At 40.5% G+C, this 19,817-nt stretch overlaps 1 long non-coding RNA gene across 1 annotated transcript; it reads right to left on the bottom strand.

The window, feature by feature from the left end:
- Positions 1-11,421: 11,421 nt before the first annotated feature.
- LOC140579428 (uncharacterized) lies at positions 11,422-19,744 on the bottom strand. Its single transcript, XR_011983465.1, has 3 exons — positions 19,162-19,744; positions 13,831-14,615; positions 11,422-13,405 (listed from the first exon to the last, which is right to left on the bottom strand). It is a non-coding gene; the product is annotated as an uncharacterized lncRNA (long non-coding RNA).
- Positions 19,745-19,817: the final 73 nt, after the last annotated feature.

Here is a 19,817-nt window from a genome sequence, read left to right as displayed (position 1 = left end):
AACCATTGGTTCAGTTGTGATGATGTGCGCTCGGCGTCAAAACAAGACACGCATGCGCTTCCTGTTTTGAAGCCAAGCGCACGTAAAAACAAGAAAAACAAGGAGCGCATGTGTGCCATATGATTTTTGATGATACTTGGCGCTCGTAGACCAGGACTTGCTCGGTTTCCAAGTTAAAATTTATTAAAAATCTTTGCTTGTCTTGCGGAACACTCGTAAACCGCGTTACTCCTAATCCGAGGTTCCACTGTATTTGTCACGCCCACGTGGGTGGGGCGAACACCCGCAGGTGATCTCTGGCTGATCACCGCGCTATTTAAGATTGGCTGTAATGACCTTTCCTTGTATTGTTGCCATTATTTTAATGAGCCTTACCACTTGCACTGCTTTGTGTATTTTCATTTCATTGTGTCCTGCCTGCCTGCCCCGGCCTGCCCTGCTGCCTTGTTGACCCTGGTCCTTCCTCCCTCTCATCTCCTCGTCTTGTCCTTTGGTGTAGGACTGATATTCTCTGAACCCGACCACCGCCTGTGACCCAACCACCCGACTGGATTGCTCCCCTGGATTTGTTTGTACCTGGCTTCCCGAATAAACCCGTTTGTTCCTGTATATTGGGGTGTGCCTTCTCCATTCTCGCCGTGCGTCACAGAATACTTCCCCAGTACAGAATGGACCCCGTGGAGACCTGACCACCCGATTGGATTGCCCCCCTGGATTTGTTTATACCTGGCTTCCCAAATAAACCCGTTTGTTCCCGCATATTGGGGTCTGCCTTGCCGTGCGTCACAATATTATACAAATGCTTTTTTTCTTGTTATGCTATTCTGATCTTGTATCTGTTCTTCCAGCCCGATTGCAATAAAAGCTGTATGGGATATTGTTAGAGCCTAACATCAGAAAAGCTATTAAACAACATGAGGATTAGGTCCATACAAGACAAGTAAATATAGGAAAAAAACAGCATCCAGTGTTGCTCACCAGTATCATCTGCCTGACAGGACTGTGGGCCGAGCGCAAATGAAGAGGAGGATCTGGCTCGCAGTCGCCACACTACTGGTATTAGACATATAGTTGAGCTACTTTGTCGAGTTAGGCTACCGTAGTGCTAATCAATAGCCCTAACCTTAACTCTTACCCTAACCTAACCCCACAAGAACCCCTAAAACCCTTACCTTAACCCTAACCCTAACCCCTAAAACCTACCCCTAGTCTTAAAACACTGGAACTGCACATGCGCAGAAAGGCTCGATAGCACGTCTCGATTGGTAATTCAACTCGTCAGAACAGCGCCTCCTTGCTCCACCCTTGTACCCTCTGCTGGTGATGCTGGCTCCAGGGATTTCTCAGGTGCTCCTCAGGCCCTCCCGCTCCTGCTCCAGTACATAAATTGATGCGCAATCAGGACAGATAAAACTGCTAAATACATAAGCTTAAATTTAAATATTCAATATATAATTATTGCATAAGTAATACAATGTAAATTATAAGTATACACAAATCATGTTATTTCTAATAATAAAAAAAATGTTTCAGTGATTAATGAACAACTCAATTTCTGGCAACTGTGCGGTCAACTTTTCTCATATAACTGTAAACAGCACTAGATATACAAGTTTATTTTTTTAAATCTAATATATACAGCAGCATTTAAACATTTGGTGATTGTCATGGATCCAGGCAGATTTCACACGAGGGCGTGGCATTGTGCAGGCGGGGAAAGTGGACGACCCACTGGCTGCTCAGAGGACAAACGGGGATTTATTAACAAACAGAAAAAAAACACTAGAAAGACTTCCAAAACAAAAAACAGACCATGAGGGGTCAAGAATTAAAAAGAGGACAACCATGAACTAACAAGAAATGGTTTATGGCATTTAGGACAACCAGGAGCAGGTAGGTGGGCAAAGTACGAAAAGCTTAACTGACATCGAACAACAACCATCTCATACATCATACATCAAACAATGAACCACTGGGGAACTTAACTCAGGCAGGAACTTAAATACGAAAACTGAACTGGGTAATGAGATAGCAGGAGTGAGACATAGACAATTAAGCAATTGGGGAGGGTGCAGGACAACAAGCAATCAGGAAAACACAGAAGGGCAGGCACAAGAACAGGCAACAGGTGGAACTAATTAACTCAGGGACTGGGAGGGGAAAACTAAGACAGTGACAGAAACAAGGAAACATAATCTACACTAGTGGAATAACAGACAGGTAAAAACACAAGCACGGGCACAAAGCATGAAACCAAATACAAATCACAAGACACAGGAACTAGAAAACTAGAAAAAAATACAAATGAAACACTAGGGAACAAAGTACAAAATCAGGAGGTGGGATTCAAACACACAACATACAGTAGAGGTTAACAGGTTGCCACATGCTCAAAGTCATTGAGCCATGTGGCTGACAGAGAACAGGGGAAACACTACAGATTAGGACGACGGGAAAGACAGGATGGCCCGCAATACCTGCTGGCCAAATGGGGAGAAGACACAAGACTGGGACAAAACAGGTGCTGACCCTGACTGTGATAGAAGATTATGACATAAAAAACACTTCCCTCTTTTTTTCTTCTTCCTCCTTCTCTCCCTCCCTTACCAATTGTGCAATCAGTTTAGCATATTTGGCTGTTAACTGAAAGGTTGACAGTTCAAGCTCACCCAGGAACACAAGCCTTCCATTATAGCACTGTTTTAACATAACCATTATTCTCTCCATGGTTTTACATTTTGTGCACTCAACAGTTGACTGACTTGTTTCTGTTTTCAACAAGACCAGTGGCCTGTACTACGAAGCGGGGTTACTGGCTTATTCGGGTAACTTTTCGGATTTAAGGTAGTCTGGGCAAAATGTAAGTGAATGAATATGAAATCCATTTAAACCGTGGTACCATAAATCCGACAAGTTACCCCGATAAGCCAATAACCCCACTTCATAGTACAGGCCACAGCAGATCAGAGTAAGTCAGGTTCGATCCCACCCTATACCCTCGACACTCCACCTTCATTATGAGTCATACTCACGCTGAGTCACCCTCACAACAGGCCCTGTGTACTAAAACCAAAAGAAATCTTTGCGAGAAAGACTTGAGGCAGCCTTCCCTGTCCCAATCTTCTTTACAGGTAAGTGGAAAAGCGTTATGCTGTGACGTGAAGAAATAGCTCCTACAAGAAGCTCTTTTTTCTGTAATGATATACAAGTTTTTAAGAAAATCAAGAAGTTTATCTGCTGTGAGACCAGTCATCTGGTCCTATCACACTGAGTAATCTAAAGTTTTACACATTTTGAGTTCATTTTCAAAATGTGTATGTTATCTATTAACATTTGACTTCTTTTTTTGTAACTGAAAGTACAACCAAAGTAATACTGAAAGGTATTGTGTACAAATGAAGGTACAAAACTGTTTTAATTATAAGTAATACTTAATCTTTGCAACAAAGCAGAAAATTGCAGTGTACAAACATGCTGTGAACAAACGGTAATTACAGTTGTCAGAATCCCTTTTCATAATCGCCAAGAAAGGCCAAAAACAGTAGGAAGGTATAAAACATGCAATTTTGGGCCAGACTAAAAGCAAATGCCTTTACTATTGATTTAGTTATAGTCTAGGCCAGCCGGACTGCAGTCAATATCACCAATCAGTAGCCTTATTAAGTACTTGCTTAGTTGTAAATCTCCAGTATCACTTACACATGTACCTGGGCATTCATTGGAAGCTCAGCCTAGCTGCACTTATACATGGTTGACTCCTGGTTGACGGTGGTACGTTTGCAATGTGCTATTTATCTCAATTGCACGTCTTCTAAATTAGAACATGAACAATGTAAAACAACAACCTTAAATGAAAAATCACAATTAAACAGGGCACATATTGACTCTTGATAACTGAAAGGCCATAAATGAAGTTAAATGAATTATGCTGTATACTGGAAATGGTTTGTCTTGATGAGATTTGTGGGGAAATATGTACCATTGTATCATTTATTCATTGTATCATTTATTCATTCCTTTTTATGGTGAACATTGACTCCTTTGCACTTTTTAGTTGTATAATTTCATTTGTCTGTTGCCTTCTCCCTAAAAGTACACACATTTTACCCTATAACTGCAAGTAAGCTAACTCAGTGGATATATCTACCAGCAAGAATCATCAGCCTCTCCTATGCATGTCGGGACAAATCTGAGCCAGACTTTCAGCAATGTGAACCCTTATCTGATTCATATAGATTAATTGAATCAAAATGGACAAATATTATAGTCATGCCTAGTCACCATGTGAAAACGAACCGTTTGTCAAAAATGTAATTTTCAAAGACATATGCGTTCGTTTAAAAATTCAGTCACATTAACTTAATACTAACTAGATATTGTAATATTTTATTTTCATTTGTAATTGTTTTCTTACAGCTATATGGCTATGCATTGTCCTCAATGTTTTTGTTGCACTGTTCTCTTCTGTGTGCAAAGCATTGTGGGATATGAAAATCGTAGTTGAGTTGTGTGACCCTGCATCTCTGCCCACTTGCTTCATGAGGGCTTAATGGGCCACTTCCCTTTAACCCTTGTTGCTTTGAGACACTTCAATATGGTACTGGGTCTTGGGAATGTACAAATGATGGTGAAGTAGTGAGGCAGAGTGTGCGGGGACCAGTTTGGTATTGGGCTTCGGTTGCCTCCAGACTCCCCTAAACAAGAATTCCTCTGTACATCTCGCCATGTAGTTCATCTGGATATTAAGATGAATGTCAGCAGAATGTTATCCACTCTACACATACTCTCTTCTAGTTTCATCCACATTTAGTAGCGCTGTTGGCTCTGTTGGATTTTTCCACCCAAGAAACTGATGGCCAAAAAGCTGACACAGTAGCCTTCCTTAGCTCCCTGTGCCATTTGCAAACCAAGAAGATTCATTTAGGAAAGCTGCTCTGAGCACGATGTGAGGTCACGTCATCAAAGGCAATCAAAGTGGTGACCCGGGAAAACCTTCTACTATGGGGAGCAAGGATGAATGTTGAAAGAAACACAGAAGAATAAATAATTGTCATTTCTGAGTGCAGCAGAATTGTTCTGTCACAGAGGGCAAGAATTTTTCATGACATAAGTCATTACTACTGCTGGTCAGAAGGAGCTCATGTTGAAGGAAGGATTGACAATTAAAGAACAGAGATACATAAAGATCAAAGTAAAGAAACAGTCTGATGCTTTCAGCTTTGGAGAGTCTTAGCAGCTCTGTAGAGCCAACTATGAGCTGCACAGGGCAATCAGACGTACAAAAAGGGATTACAAATAGAAGCCGGAATCACAGCTTTGGGGCACTGACATGAGTCATCTGTCGAAATAGCCTGCGGGCCATCACCAACTACAAAGGACAGAGATATCAGATAACAATGTCTGATGTAAAATTACCTGATGAGCCAAATAACATTTATGCAACGATTGAGGTTCAAAATATAAATTAGGCACAGAGGGCTCCAGTTGAACGAGAAAAAAATTGTACTCTGTTCTGTAGAATGTGAGGAGGACCTTCTGTCTGCCATGATGGCATCCCTTCTGCTATTCTAAAGACAGCTGGCCCCCATTTTTACTCACATCTTTCTGTACCCGTTCACTGTCTTTCTGTGCTAATTGTGCCACTGTCTGAATCATGAGCAGCTTGTGGTACTAACTTCACTAGTGATAAAGTGCATGCAGAGACTGGTCATGAGACACACACCAGCGGCAATGTTCCAGACTCTCTGGACGCCTACAGTTTGTGTACCTGAAGAGCAAGTCAGCTATCTCTCTGTTCCATCACACCCCCTGCGATCAGGACTAGAGGATGCACCTACACTAGAATATTAATCATTGTGCCACACAAACTAGTGAACAAACTCAGAGAACATTTGACATTCAATACAGCCATGCATCACTTAATGAGCAAGGGACTGCCCCCACGTACTGCTCCCCAGGTGTGGAAGTCGCTGTCCCCTGTTATGTCACAATGTCACATATGGGTTAAATGCAGAGGGGGCATCTTGTTGTTGTGCACTATGTCCTGGGGTGCGTTAGCAATATCAACTAATTCCTTTCATATATTCTGAGAAATGCATTATTGGGCAATTTCATAGTTAGGCAAACATTATAGCGTGTGCTTACACAAATCTAAAAGGTATAGCGTACTACACATCTATGCTATATGGTATAGCCTAAATAACGATTACGAAGTACAGCATAGTTAATACATAAACTAGTCACATAGTTTTCATCATTATCAAGTATTATGCACTGTACATAGTTCTATGTGTTGTATTTTTATCAAACTTACAATGCGGTAGGTTTGTTTACACCAACCTCACCACAAACACGTGAGTAATGCATTGCACTATGATGTGATAACAGCTATGCCGTTACTAGGCAACAGGAATTGACCTACATTATAATCACCACTGTCATACATTCGGTCCGTTGTTGACCGAAACATTGTTAAGCAGGCCATGACTGTATATCCATGCGTTTGTTTTCCAAAATCATTTATCCATTATATGGTTGTTCTCAGCATGAAATCTACCTCAGGATGCATAGAGCATGATGCAGGGAGACACCTTGGACAGGATGCCTCTCAATCACAAGGTGCACCTTTACCATCACAAAATATGGACAATTTTGAGGTATTTTACCTGACTATGGTTTTTTGTCTGCAGGATGACACATGCAGTAATATAAAGAGCCACACACAGAGAATCCTTAAATTCAAATCTTGATAAATGTCGCGACTTCGCTCGAACACGGAGCAGGGAAACAGCACATAAGCCGAGAAGTCAGGTGAATGAGGACTTTAATCGGGAAAACAACGCAGACCAGCAGTGGTGGAGGAAGTACTGAAGCTTAGTACTTAAGTAAAAGTACAAATATCCTGCAAAATATGTACTCAAGTAAAAGTAGAAGTGCTACATCAACAATCTTACTTACGTGAAAGTACTAAGTACTTACTTTTAAATTTACTTTAAAGTATTTTTTTAAGTAAAAGTACTCACAATGGTTTGTCTCAACATCTGGGGTGTGCCATTTTGTAAAAGAATAGTAGATATAGTGACTTACGCCTCTACCGATGTCATTGCTCGTAATTATTACAAGCAACTATACAGTATATGTGTATTGGAAGGTTTAGTGTGCTTATTGTGCGTGCACTCTGCAATACTGTGTGTACCCTAACTTAGAATTATGTGGATGACAAGTTATCTACTAGGTATTACCCACTAATATACCATTAAGATAAACCAATCAGGACATGATATATCTTTAAATCATTTATGTACTTGCAAAACTATTCAACACATCTGTTAAGAGCAGTAAAAAGGAAACACAACAGTAACCAAACACTAGTGGTGGTGTGGCGCCCTGTTGAATGTCTCGTCTTCTTGAAATCCAGCCAGTCTACCAGCTCCTGCTGCTAATTGACGCACACTCTGCCATCATTGGAGCTAATAAAGCCACCTGATTGGTAGGAAATGGCAAACAACGCCAGAATGCAATAGGCTAACTATTTTTTCATGCAAGATTTTGAGGAAATTGTGTTCATAAAATGTAACGACTAACGGCATAAATTGTAGAAATGTAGTGGAGTAGAAAGTACAGATAATTGCTGCAAAATGTAATGGAGTAAGATAAAAAGTATGCATTATTATTTTTACTTAAGTAAAGTACAGATACGTAAAAATGTACTTAAGTACAGTAACGAAGTACAAATACTTTATTATATTCCACCACTGCAGACCAGGAAACATCAGAAGACGAATGTTAATGACCGGACTGGGGAAAACATACCTAACACAGACAAATACATAGGACTAATGACAGCAACAAGAAACAGCTGGTAAACACGGGGGATCCACACGGGGTAGATGAGGGGGCGTGGCACACAGGAGGAGCGGACGATCGGAGTAGGACAATAAATAAGTATAAAATTAAGATTTTTAAACATTTTAAACATTCATTTAGTGCAAAGAAACAACTTGTGCTTGATTTTATATTCAATAAATGACATTATAATAACATGACTATAAGAATACAGTTTTTCTTGGTTGCTTTAACAAATTTCTAGAAGTCCTCACAAATGTATTTGCATTTCTTATCATTACAGTTCGCCTGCAAAATGAAGTCATTGACTCAAAACTCTTAACTTGTGTTCCGAAATGTAATGACTGTGTCAGCGAACAACAAAATGAAAAGTCTTTGATCATTGTGCCGAACCAAGGCAGTCAAAATGTTTAGACATCGTCAGTAGTAGAATGTACCATGGAAGTAGTTTGTAACTTTCTGAAACTATTGTGCACAAAACCAAATGCCACATGATTATATGTTAGACACATCATTCCAAAAGTACAAGGTTCTATATTGTTGTATCCTGCAAAGAAATGATTGCAATATGCTTAGGGGACAAATCATATTTAGACATTTAAAATTTGATTTTCTTGCAACACAGTACAATACACAGGAAACACAAAAACTGAGAAAAAAATTAAATATTATGTAGCACTATATGCTGCAGTCCTGAATATAGTACTGTAGATACATATACAGACCTATAAAACAATGTTGTACTGTAGTAGCAAAATGTACAAAATACTGAGATAAAGTAAAAGTGCAATGATGTTCTGTGGTCTCACATCAATGGACAAGCTGTCAGTTGTGTCTTTCTGGCCATAGACTTTCATGGACCTCACACTGGATATTCTTCTTGCATGCCAAAGTCATTCTCTATGTTATAGAATCTATGAGCATCTGCTGTGATGTCATTACTGGCAGCATCCATTGCAGCAAGCAAGGAAACTAGGCTGTGAAACCGGTGACAGCATGACCTCCATGACGAAAAGAATTCTTGCATCAGAAACCATAATATATTCTACGCTTGGGCAGTTAGTCTACTTGGTACCTGATCAGGGTATTAGTGTGGACAATTTATACATTTTACTTTTTTTCTTTTATTAATTAATTTATTTACTTACTTTTTAAACGTATTACTTTATCATAGGGAGCTCTCAGAGAAACTCATTTCATTGTTTCCATCTACTGCTGTTTGCGGTACTGTTGTGAATTTTATAAATAAACTTTGATTTGATTTCAAGTGATCTTCCTTCCATCATACTTCTCATTCCAGAATCTGATTGTTTTCTTTTTCTGACTGGTGATGGAAAGTATATGATTGTAAGCTGTATGAACAGTTTATGCTTCTTGAGGCGTTGTAAGCAGCCTGTGATGATATCGCTCCTGAAGCTTGACAAGCATAAATGTGTCACGGTAAACATTATTTCTCCCACGGTTTGGCCAGGGAATGGATCCTTTCTGATGGAGATGAGAACAAATACAGAAATGTGCATTGTCATTTGAAAAATTTGTATAATTTTGGTAAATTGTTTAATATTCTGAGAAATTAAATCAATTGAGAAAACCTCCAAGCATAATCCTCAGGCAACAATTATTTTATAGTTATGTTTGATCCTCCACAACAACACTGTATTTTTTGCAGCATTTTAAGCATTTTCCCATTCAGCCTGTGACGTCACCAATTAGACTTGTAGTCAAGACCACCAAGACCAAGACACTACCAAGACCAGAGGGTATCGAGACCAAGACAGATCGAGTCAAGACCAAGACAAAGTCGAGACAAGACCAAGACCGAGACCGAAAAAAAAGACTGCTGTTGAGGACTGACATGACAGGTACTGACTGGTCCCAAAGTCATCTGACAAAACAGCTAACATTTCCAACAACTGTCTAAAGAATGGGAAATATGTAACTGATTTCAATTATACTTAATTTGTAGATGAAATTGTAACATCAAATTGAAGATACACAATTATAAACTTGAAATTGCATCATGTCCCATTGTAGTAGTACTAGCCAAATGACACTGTATGATATCAACTTCCCTGAAATGGATTAGGCCTGTTAAGTCAACAGAACGTGATATGCAGATGTTGTTTAAAAGTCAATGGTCACATTTGTTTAGTCAACACCATTTTAAGTAAAATACTGTAATCAAACAATATAAAGACATGTGCACATGTCACATGAATCAAATGCAAACTACAAATACTATATACCAATGCAAACTGCACATCAAATTGTGCATTAATAAGAATAAGGACAAGTGCTTAAAAGATTCTGACATCTTGATGTCTGCAGTGGCATGTGATTACAACACACGGCCAATGATATCAAGCCTGTTGTTCAGTAGGGCAAGAACAATGGAACACAGACATTATGGACAAATAACAGATTGATAAACTAATACAGTTAGATGAAATACTTAAAAATAGAGAGAGAGACAGAGAATGAGAGCATCACTGTTAATAGGCATATTTTCAGAGAGGAGGGAGAGAGAGAAAACAGTTCACATTTTAAAATAGTGGTTGATTGCACTTCAGGAAAACTAAAGATTGCAACGTCTTATAGCCTGTGATGCTGGATCTAACGTTTAACTAGCGCTACACTTATTTTGCGCTTATAACACATATTTTAATTGGATGAGCGCCAATGTCTGAATCACAACAAAATGCATGTATATCAATGATTGGTTGCATTTGAAGGGCGCGAAAGCCGAAATAATAATAATGTTACATTATCGAACGTTACGTTGTGTGTCATGGATACTTTTCGCTCCAAATCTCCTGATCACTATATCAATCTGAGACAGCAAGACCAAGACAGAGAGACCAAGACAAGACCGAGGGATCCGAGACCAAGACAAGACCAAGACCAAAGACCGTCGAGACTGTGACAGGACCAAGACCACGTAAAAGTCCGGTCTCGAGACATCCAACTCTATCTCCAGTACCTGCGGCATCTTTCCGGCCTGCTCGCCCTTCTGCCTGCGACTTCTCCAGTACCCATGGTGCCTTTCCGGCCTGCTCACACTGCTGCTGTACCACTGTTCGTCCTGCCATCAGAAGCAGCACCAGCACCTGCCTGCCATCACCTGTCTGCATCCCGCTTTGAGACTCAAATGTGAACTGGGAATTTTCCATCTTGCTCATTTAACTTCCTCTACCTCGTGTAGGATCTTTGAGTCTGGTTCCTCCCAAGGTTTCTTCCTTATAGGGAGTTTTTCCTTGCCACTGTCACCTCTGGCCTGCTCACTGGGGGCTTTGGGCGGGGACAATACAAAGTGCTTGGAAACAATGTAATGTTGTGAAAATGCATAATATAAATAAAATTGAATTGGTAACTTTGTGTTTAACTTACTGTTTTAGGCAATGTTGTCAGGGAAACAATGTTTTAAGGAGGATAATAATAATAATAATACTGAATTTCAAAAACTGTTTTGATAGCAACTGGCATCTCACTAAATCAATTTTCTATGATATTTTACGAAACAGAAAAAAATCCTGTATATTCTGGTGTTTTAGACCATACAGTGCATCTCTGCCATGAAATTGTTATCGTTGAAAGTTGTGTTAAAATCAGTTTAATATGAAATAAACTAAACCTTGAAATTTAACTGAATTGATCAACATGTTCTAATAACATCTACAACCATGAGTTTCCTGTCGTTTCATAAATATGGAGAGTGACTGTGTTTGTCCCCCTATTGCCTTCATGTTTTATCTGAATAAATCAATAACTTATTTTGGATAACAAAAACATTTTTGTAAGCATCAGGGGGACAAGTACTGTCATTTGAATTTTTGTTCATATATGTTATTGATTGGGGTGGCATGGTGGTACGGTTGGCCCAGGCTGTGCGTCTTTGCCATGGCTCCATATGTGTGGAATATAAGTTTGAAAACATGCTGAGATTAATTGGAGTTTCCAAATTGTCCATAGGTGTGGTGCGTGAATGTGCCCTATGATAAGCTGCCAATCCATCCTGCTTGCTCCCTGCCTTGTGTCCATGTGCTTTGGACTCCTCACAACCCAGAATAGAACAAAAGGGTACAGAAAATGGATGGATATCTTCTGTTTATTTTAATGTGGAGCAAAAAGCACAACTGGTGATTTGGTGAGAGAAATGAATATTAAAATTCATAATTCACAAAGATTTTGAGAAACTAAAATTCTGTTGAGAAAAATACAACACCTCTCTGGAAATGGCAATACTGTTAAGACAATGTAGTGGAAATAATATTACTCTTTTTGTTTTTGTCCATGACAGGGTGGACACACACACACACACACACACACACACACACACACACACACACAGGTTTCCCTCTATTCTCTCCTCAGATTCAGTCTGGCAATAAATTTCAATGGTACTGAACTATTTGAACACATTAAAAGAAAAAGCAACTTCATGGTATTTGTTTCTTTTCATTTGAGAAAAGCTCTTTGCTGTTCGCGGTGTTTTACCCTTTACTGCCGCTCCATGCGGTTTGCACAGAGCCATGTCTTCTTTCGCGTCAAACACAAGTTAAACCTATCATATGTCGATATGTTTTTCCCTACCTAAAGCCAGTTATGGCACAGACAAAATGGCAAAACAGTTTACAGACATACGTCACAAACAAAACTGTACCATTCCTACTTGTCAGATGGATGCGTGGTTTTACGCGCTTGAAACAAGTAAATCAATATTATCCAATCATGCCCAACTACTAATGTCTGCTTTATGAAGTGGAGCTATCAGTGGGGAATAGCCCTGAGCTGTTCCGTCCCACCCGTGTGGGCGTGACAGTACCCCCCCTGACGGCCGCAATATGTAGTCTAACAAATATGTAGTCCCGAAATATGTAGTCTAACAAAACGCAGTTTAAAGAAGGTAGCCCACCTGGCAAAATTGCAAACAAACAAATTAAAAGGCCCCCGACATATAATTGGGCTTGGGTTTGTTGTAGGGATTTTGCAGATTTTGCAAATTAAAAATTACACCATACACACCATTACGCCGCGAGACATAAGTTCATCTTGGATTTCCGGGTTCATAGATAAACTGTAGGCAATCCTCCGGCCATAATAAGAATGTATACAAAAAATGACAGATACATAAAATCACAAGTCACAATTAAAATACAAGTAATATGTTCTAGCTGTCAAGAGCTTTGAAGAAATTATATCAGTATAACTTTATGTGTATTTAGTATTTGGGAGGTTCCTGTTTTGGCTGAGGGGAGGGCCTGGGCCCAGGGGCGGTGGCCCCGCCCACCCCGCCTATAGCTCCGCCCCTGCCGCGTCACTGGGGAGGTTGATGGACAGAGAATACCTTGCTTCAAGCCATCCTGGATATACGCGTCCTCTTCCTGATTTAGGGACAGGGGTTAAAGACGACCTTTTGGGAGCGGCGCCCCCTCTAGGAGGTCAATAGCGCAGTCGCAGCTCCTGTGAGGGGGTAACTGAAAGGCGAGGGCTTTGCTGAATACGTCATTGAAGTCTGTGTACTCGGCTGGGATGATCGACAAATCCTCCGGATTCGAACTTTCTATTAAGGAAGCACAACAACATAATGCCATACATGGGGAGATACACCGAGCCAACCAGGCAATAAGCTCACCCAAAGACTAGTCAATCTGGGGGTTATGCTTCTGCAACCAAGGGTGACCTAGAATCACAGGATCCTTAGTGGTGGGGAGCACAAGGAAGTCTATGGTCTCCACATGAAGCATCCCAACTCGCAACGTTACCTAGCCCCTGTAGGGGGTCTTGACTGATGCCTAGTACCGTGAGAGGCGTGGAGAGTGCCTGTAGAGGAATCTTCAACTGTTGTGCCAGTGCATGGCCCATGAAGTTTCCAGCCGCCCCTGAATCTATAAGAGCCTTGGTAGACAAAACCTCTCCAGCACAGGTGACACTAACTGGTACAGTTAACTGAGGAAGGGAAACTCCAAAAAAACCGGGAGTGCCTACCTTAGGGAGTTTTCTGGGTGAGATAGGCTCTCCACAGCACTGTGCACTGGCGTCTCTCGGCCGTGAAGAGAGGGGAGCGTCCTAGCTGCATGGGCTCCGAGCGGTCTTCGGAAATCATGAGAGAAGCGGGTGTTACCATTGAATGATTCCGCCGGCGATGCCACTCCCTCATGCTGATATCCGGGGTAACTGACAGCCCGATGTAATCTTCAAATGATAGAGTGGAGCCGGGAGACATAAGTTCATCTTGGATTTCCGGGTTCATAGATAAACTGTAGGCAATCCTCCGGCTAGCGGAACTCTAAGGAGAATTCGGTCAAACAAGTGCTCTCCTAGGCTGCGACCCACAGTGGGGTGGTCAAAGATTTCTTTAAAAGCCTGTTGAAAGTCCCATGCGGAATCCAGAAGCGGCCTGTCATCCATCCAAAGAGCAGTACCCCAGTCGCGTGCCTGACCGGTAAGCAATGAAATAACAAAATGCACTCGTGGGGTGTCTTCCACAAAGCGCTCCGGGTGCTCCTCAATATAAAGCCCACATTGCATTAGAAATGCCTGGCAGTGATCCGGGTCTCCGTCGTATTTCTCTGGCATTGCCACTGGAACAGGAGCAGACGCCCTCGGTGGGGAGGCAGGCAGAGTGGCATGGGCAGCCTGTCCTTCCATCAGCTAGGAAATGAGCGTTGTCAGCTGATCCACCTGTTGCTGCAGACGCTGGGTCCCCGCAGGGTCCATACTTCTTGGGCGAAGTATTCTGTGATGCACGGTGAGCAGAGAGAAGGCAGACCCTGTATTGCAGGAGATCAGGGCTTTAACGGGTGCAAACAAAGTCAAAGGGAATAACTAGTAATGTTGTCAGGGCGCGAGCAGAGGGTCAAAAGCCAGTGAGGTCAGTCCGACACATAAGGACAGGATGAGACGACGACGGGGAGGGAGGACCGAGGACATGGGTTCAGGGGTGGAGGGCAGGCGAGGCAGGCAAGGCAGGCAGGGCAGGCAGGGAAGGCGAGGCAGGCAGGGCAGGCGAGGCAGGCAGGGCAGGCAGGGTCGGCAAGACAGCAGGGCAGGATGGAGCAGGCAACGGAAACGGGGAAGACAAAAGATGGCGAAACGCCCGGTAAGGTTACAAAAATTGGCAACAATACTTCGCAAAGATCGAGAAGTAATGTCCGCTTTATGAAGCGACGATATCAGTATGGAATAGCCCTCAGCTGTTCCATCCCACCCGTGTGGGCGTGACACTTGATTTATTCCTCGTCGAAAATGTCAGTACATTTCATTTTTGGCATCATATATTAATTGTATCTTTATCATCATCTTGTTTTCATCAATAAAAATTACAGTAGCCATTACCATTTTCGTCAATAAAATGAACCCTGGTTTAGTGGCTACATGGGGCCAATTTGGGATCCTTTTAAATAATACAACAAACTTTCAAAAAGTTTGAAGGGGAGTTAGAAAATCCCAAAGGCACCCAACACTGAGAATGATATGACCCAATGCAATGGTGTTTGTGTGGTATGACCTGACAATGATGCTATTCAGTTGGGTACCGGTAAATTTGGACCTCATTCATGTGGGTAATTTTATCAGTCTCAGAAATGAGAGACAGAACCATAACTCCAGGCTATCCTGTCATATTGACACTATTCATGACTTCAGTGACACTGATTTATGTGATTTTCAAACAAGAGTCCATTGGCAAATTATGGCCTTTTGCAGGACATATACTGTGTTCAGTTGCACATTACAAACTGATATGGTGACTGCACTTTAAGTTTTGAAATTTTGAAAGTTTTGAATGTTTCAGAAAATGTGCTTAAACAATTGAGTGCAAGCTGTAATGCAGTTGCATAAAACACATTAAGAGGACTGCCAACCCTTCTAGGCCAAAACAATTATGAAATTTTACATTTGCTGGACTGCATATCCACCAGCTTCCACTAAGTGTCACTCAAGAGCTGGTAATTGACCTTTTTGGACCTATGGGGCTGTATCTGCCTCTGCATGTTCACCTTCTTGTAAAACGAAAAAGTGACAAATCTAGAATCTAGAGCACTTTTACTGAGACCACAGGTCACATGATCAGTTATGTGTATCACACACACACACACACACACACACACACACACACACACATACACACACACATATTTGTAATTATATCTTTGTTGGGACACGCCATTCATTTCTATGGGGAAAACTCTAAATACAGGACTTTGGGGATTTTTACTTTTTGGATTGCATTCACAGATCTTTGTGGGGACCTGAAAATGGTCCCTACAATGTCAAAATAACAGGTTTAAATAGTTTACATTGGTCCCCAAAATGTAATATAAACCTAATACACACACACAGCTCTGTAACATATTAAGAGACCAATATATTTTTAAAAAATCTGCATTTTCAAATCCAGGTTTAATCCTGGTTCTGCCGGCAAAAGGGTACACCATGGAGTTTGCAAAAAAATGTATATTTTACACAGGAGCATACCAATAGATTGAGAAATCAGTGAAACTGAATATTTTGCAGTGGTTTCTTAATTTTTTTTTTTTACAAAGCTGTAGATAGATCCTGTAACGCCAGAGCTGGAAAGAATCTAAGCAGGAGCCCGAACAAGCAACTGAATAAGAAAGAAAAATCAACAAAGTTCAGAAGAAACAGATCAAAGGAAAGAGGAAGTGTTGTAGCACAGATATCAGCACAGGGTAAGAGTCAGAAAGATGCAGGCTGAGAGAAAGCGATAAAGAGGGATAAAAATGGATCAGAGAAGGAGAAATGCTCAGATGCTGATGGAAATTCACTGTTAAAGTTGCCCAGCTCCGAAATGGCAGGAAAATTGAGTTCTATTGTACTGTATGATATATTTCCTCCCTAATGTCAAGAAGACAAGCATTTTATTTGTTTTTATTCCTATTTTCAGAACTCATATAATCTGACTTCTAACCTATTGCATATGACAACTGAGTCAAATTAATCTGGCTAACATCCTCCACAGGAACAAACGTTCCTGCAAACGTTCTCCACAGGAAATCACCTCTTACGTCGTATTCCAGTCTCCTGTCGTCATGGTGACAGGCTTCCTCCACTGTGGTGCCAAACTGAAAAATGTAGTTATTTTTAAAATAAATTTATTGAAATTACTAATTATGCGGAAAGCCAAAACAATCTGTAATATATTCAGTAATTCACATCAGAAACACCTAGTTTAGTCACGCAATAATATAAATGTTATAGAGCAAAATTATATGTATAAAGAATATATTTGCAGAATATACAAAACAGCACATATTTTAAATGAAATGTAATACCCATGTATTTTTATGGCTAGCATATTTAAAACATTGAGATAAAGTATTTAAAATATTATTTAAATATATATTAGAGATTGCTATATCCACAGAAAATTAATTTCATATTTTCAAGAAATGAATTTTGTGCATAACATGCAATGGAAATTTATTCAAAGTTAGAAGGTGCTTGTAATATAGAGTGGTTCCTCGTTTTTGTATATATGCTTTGACTTATATTACATTTTGATAGTTTCCCCCTTTGCTTCGCTCGTCTCCTCCTCCGCGCCTCAGCACTCAATCTGCACCTAAATTTAAACCAATAGCCTTGGTCCCACAGGTCTAAAATTAGCCATGATGACATGTGTGAGGAGACGAGAGCAGCCAGTCCTGATATCCGGGGTGTTAACCTATGGAGTCCCGGGCACAGCTACCAAAGCAGCCAAAAATGCATCACTGTGATCCCCATTGTCCTTGTTGCTTCATTACTTCACTCAGGTGAACATTAATGATGAGATGTTTCTTTTATTCATTATTCTTATATATGCAACATACACTGTATATGCCAGCCACTATTACTCTGCTTTTTTATTCAACACAATGTCTGAATAAATATTATTATATGAAGACCGATTTGATAATACTTTATCGTCTGCTTTTACAAGCACTAATATATAGGAAATCCTTGGTTTTTGCATATTTTTCTTGCAGTCCAACAAGAAATTCCGAGGTCAGAGCAAAGCTTGGTGTCAGAGCACAGGGTCAGGCAGGTGCTATGGCCTTTGATCAAGGGCCCGACAGATTTGTCCGTCAACTATGGGATTCAAACCCATGACCTTAGAGACACTGGCAGAGAGTCGGAACCTGCCCTGATTTGGTTATCAATGCACTGTCAATAAATGAGTTCAGACTCCAAAAACATGCCTTGTTTTTGTGTTTAAGAATACTCACCGGAAAGTATTCTCTTTCAGTTAATTAATTGTAGTTTATAAAGTTACAAGTATTATATATCCAGTTGTTGCCAGTTACAAAATAAATAAGCAGTGTGTTCATTTGCAAATCCATGAATATGTGGAAAAGTTGCCAATATAAGAGAAACTTGCAGTGGAAGTGGAGATGAACCAGAAACCCATTAAGAAGTAGTGACATTCAAACCATTTATAAATAAATTAATGCCTTTTTTGTGTCCATACAAAAGGTCATGGTGAATATTGACAGTATCTAAATTACTTTCTGTAAAACGGTAATTAATATAAAAGAAAAAAAACATCTTCAGCATTAATAAGCCAAGTCTTCGGGAAAATTGTCTTGCAGAGTGTCCTATCTTTACATAAACCTTGGTGAGTAGGCTATAGGAAAAGTATCCATTGTAAAAACACATTAAGGCATACACACAGACCAGGTTCACAATGGACGGACTCTACACCGCAGTCAAAGCAGCAGATTAGTCATCAGAAATCTCAACTGTGAAAAGTACAAACACAGGGAAAACAAAGAACACGCGACATTATCTCTAACGTGACACACGAAGCTTAGACACTACTGATGGCCTGCGGTGTTGTCACTATTAATCTATCAGGTGTTAACCTTTCACTACTTTAACATTTTCTGGCAAAAAGCACCTCACAGATAAAACGGACACTTCCCTCGTAAAGATCATATTCTGTCCTGTTCAGCGTCGTGTAAGGAAAAGTCGTGTAAGATGACAGCCTTTGCTAAAAGCGCAAGCGCAAGATTAATTTCAAACATCTGATACTCCTTCAAAATTTTCCACCCCTGGTGCTGCGATCAGCTGGTTCACAAAAACTGTTTTAGAATAAAACGCTTCACAGCCGATGCGGTGATATTCATTATTATTAACGGAACAGCGTCCCACCAAGGCATCCCACCTCTGTGCTTTTTTTCACTCTGTGAACTCGCAGGTCGTAAATAAGCAACCTAAAGTTTCTCAGTTTTGCTGTCATGCATATGTAGCATAGTACACTTTTATGTATACACTGAAATTGGTGTTGTTTTAGACAGCGATTAGGAACGTCCAGCTCACCTTAAACGGCTTCGAAATTGAAACTTGGGGGTGAATGATCCCGCCTTCTCCCAGGGAAGGTTTCCATGCCTTATACCTTTATACCATCTGTCTCCGTTTAAATGTATAGTTCTAATCTTTGTAATTAACTGGTGCAAATGCACGGCTTCAAAATGTAACATTTACTGGCAAATAATCGTTATATCTCGTGATGAAAACTCTAATACACCCCAAACAATTAATTCATTTTTCTTCCATTAATCTAATGCACATTTGCTGTATGATTTTGCGAAGTGTGATTAAACACAAAACGCCTTTAAACAATTAACCCAAATGCAACCAAGTCTGTAAAAATAAAAATAAAAGAGTAATGCGACCTTGGGCTGATGAGCGTCCAATAACCTTATTATAATGATGACTAGACAAAACAAGGGTTGGTATTTCCACGATAAATAAAAAGTAGTATTAGCTCAGACTTGCTGTGCATGTCTCTAATTCTCCTTCCAAAGCTACGCATATCATGTGCAAGGTTGGGGCGACAAAGATACTAAACGGGGCAAACTCAATGACAAAGACATATCCTTCCGGTAAAGCGTTAAATTGATTAAGGAGTTCAAAGTGAAGAATGTCGAGAGAGATGGGGGACCAGCGAAGGCTGGGTTGACGGTAGGAGGGGC

This window comes from Paramormyrops kingsleyae, chromosome 18 (genome assembly GCF_048594095.1).
Source record: "Paramormyrops kingsleyae isolate MSU_618 chromosome 18, PKINGS_0.4, whole genome shotgun sequence".
Taxonomy (NCBI): Eukaryota; Metazoa; Chordata; class Actinopteri; order Osteoglossiformes; family Mormyridae; genus Paramormyrops; species Paramormyrops kingsleyae.
The sequence above is the reverse complement of the archived record's forward strand: the minus strand, read 5'-3'. Positions and strand labels throughout refer to the sequence as shown.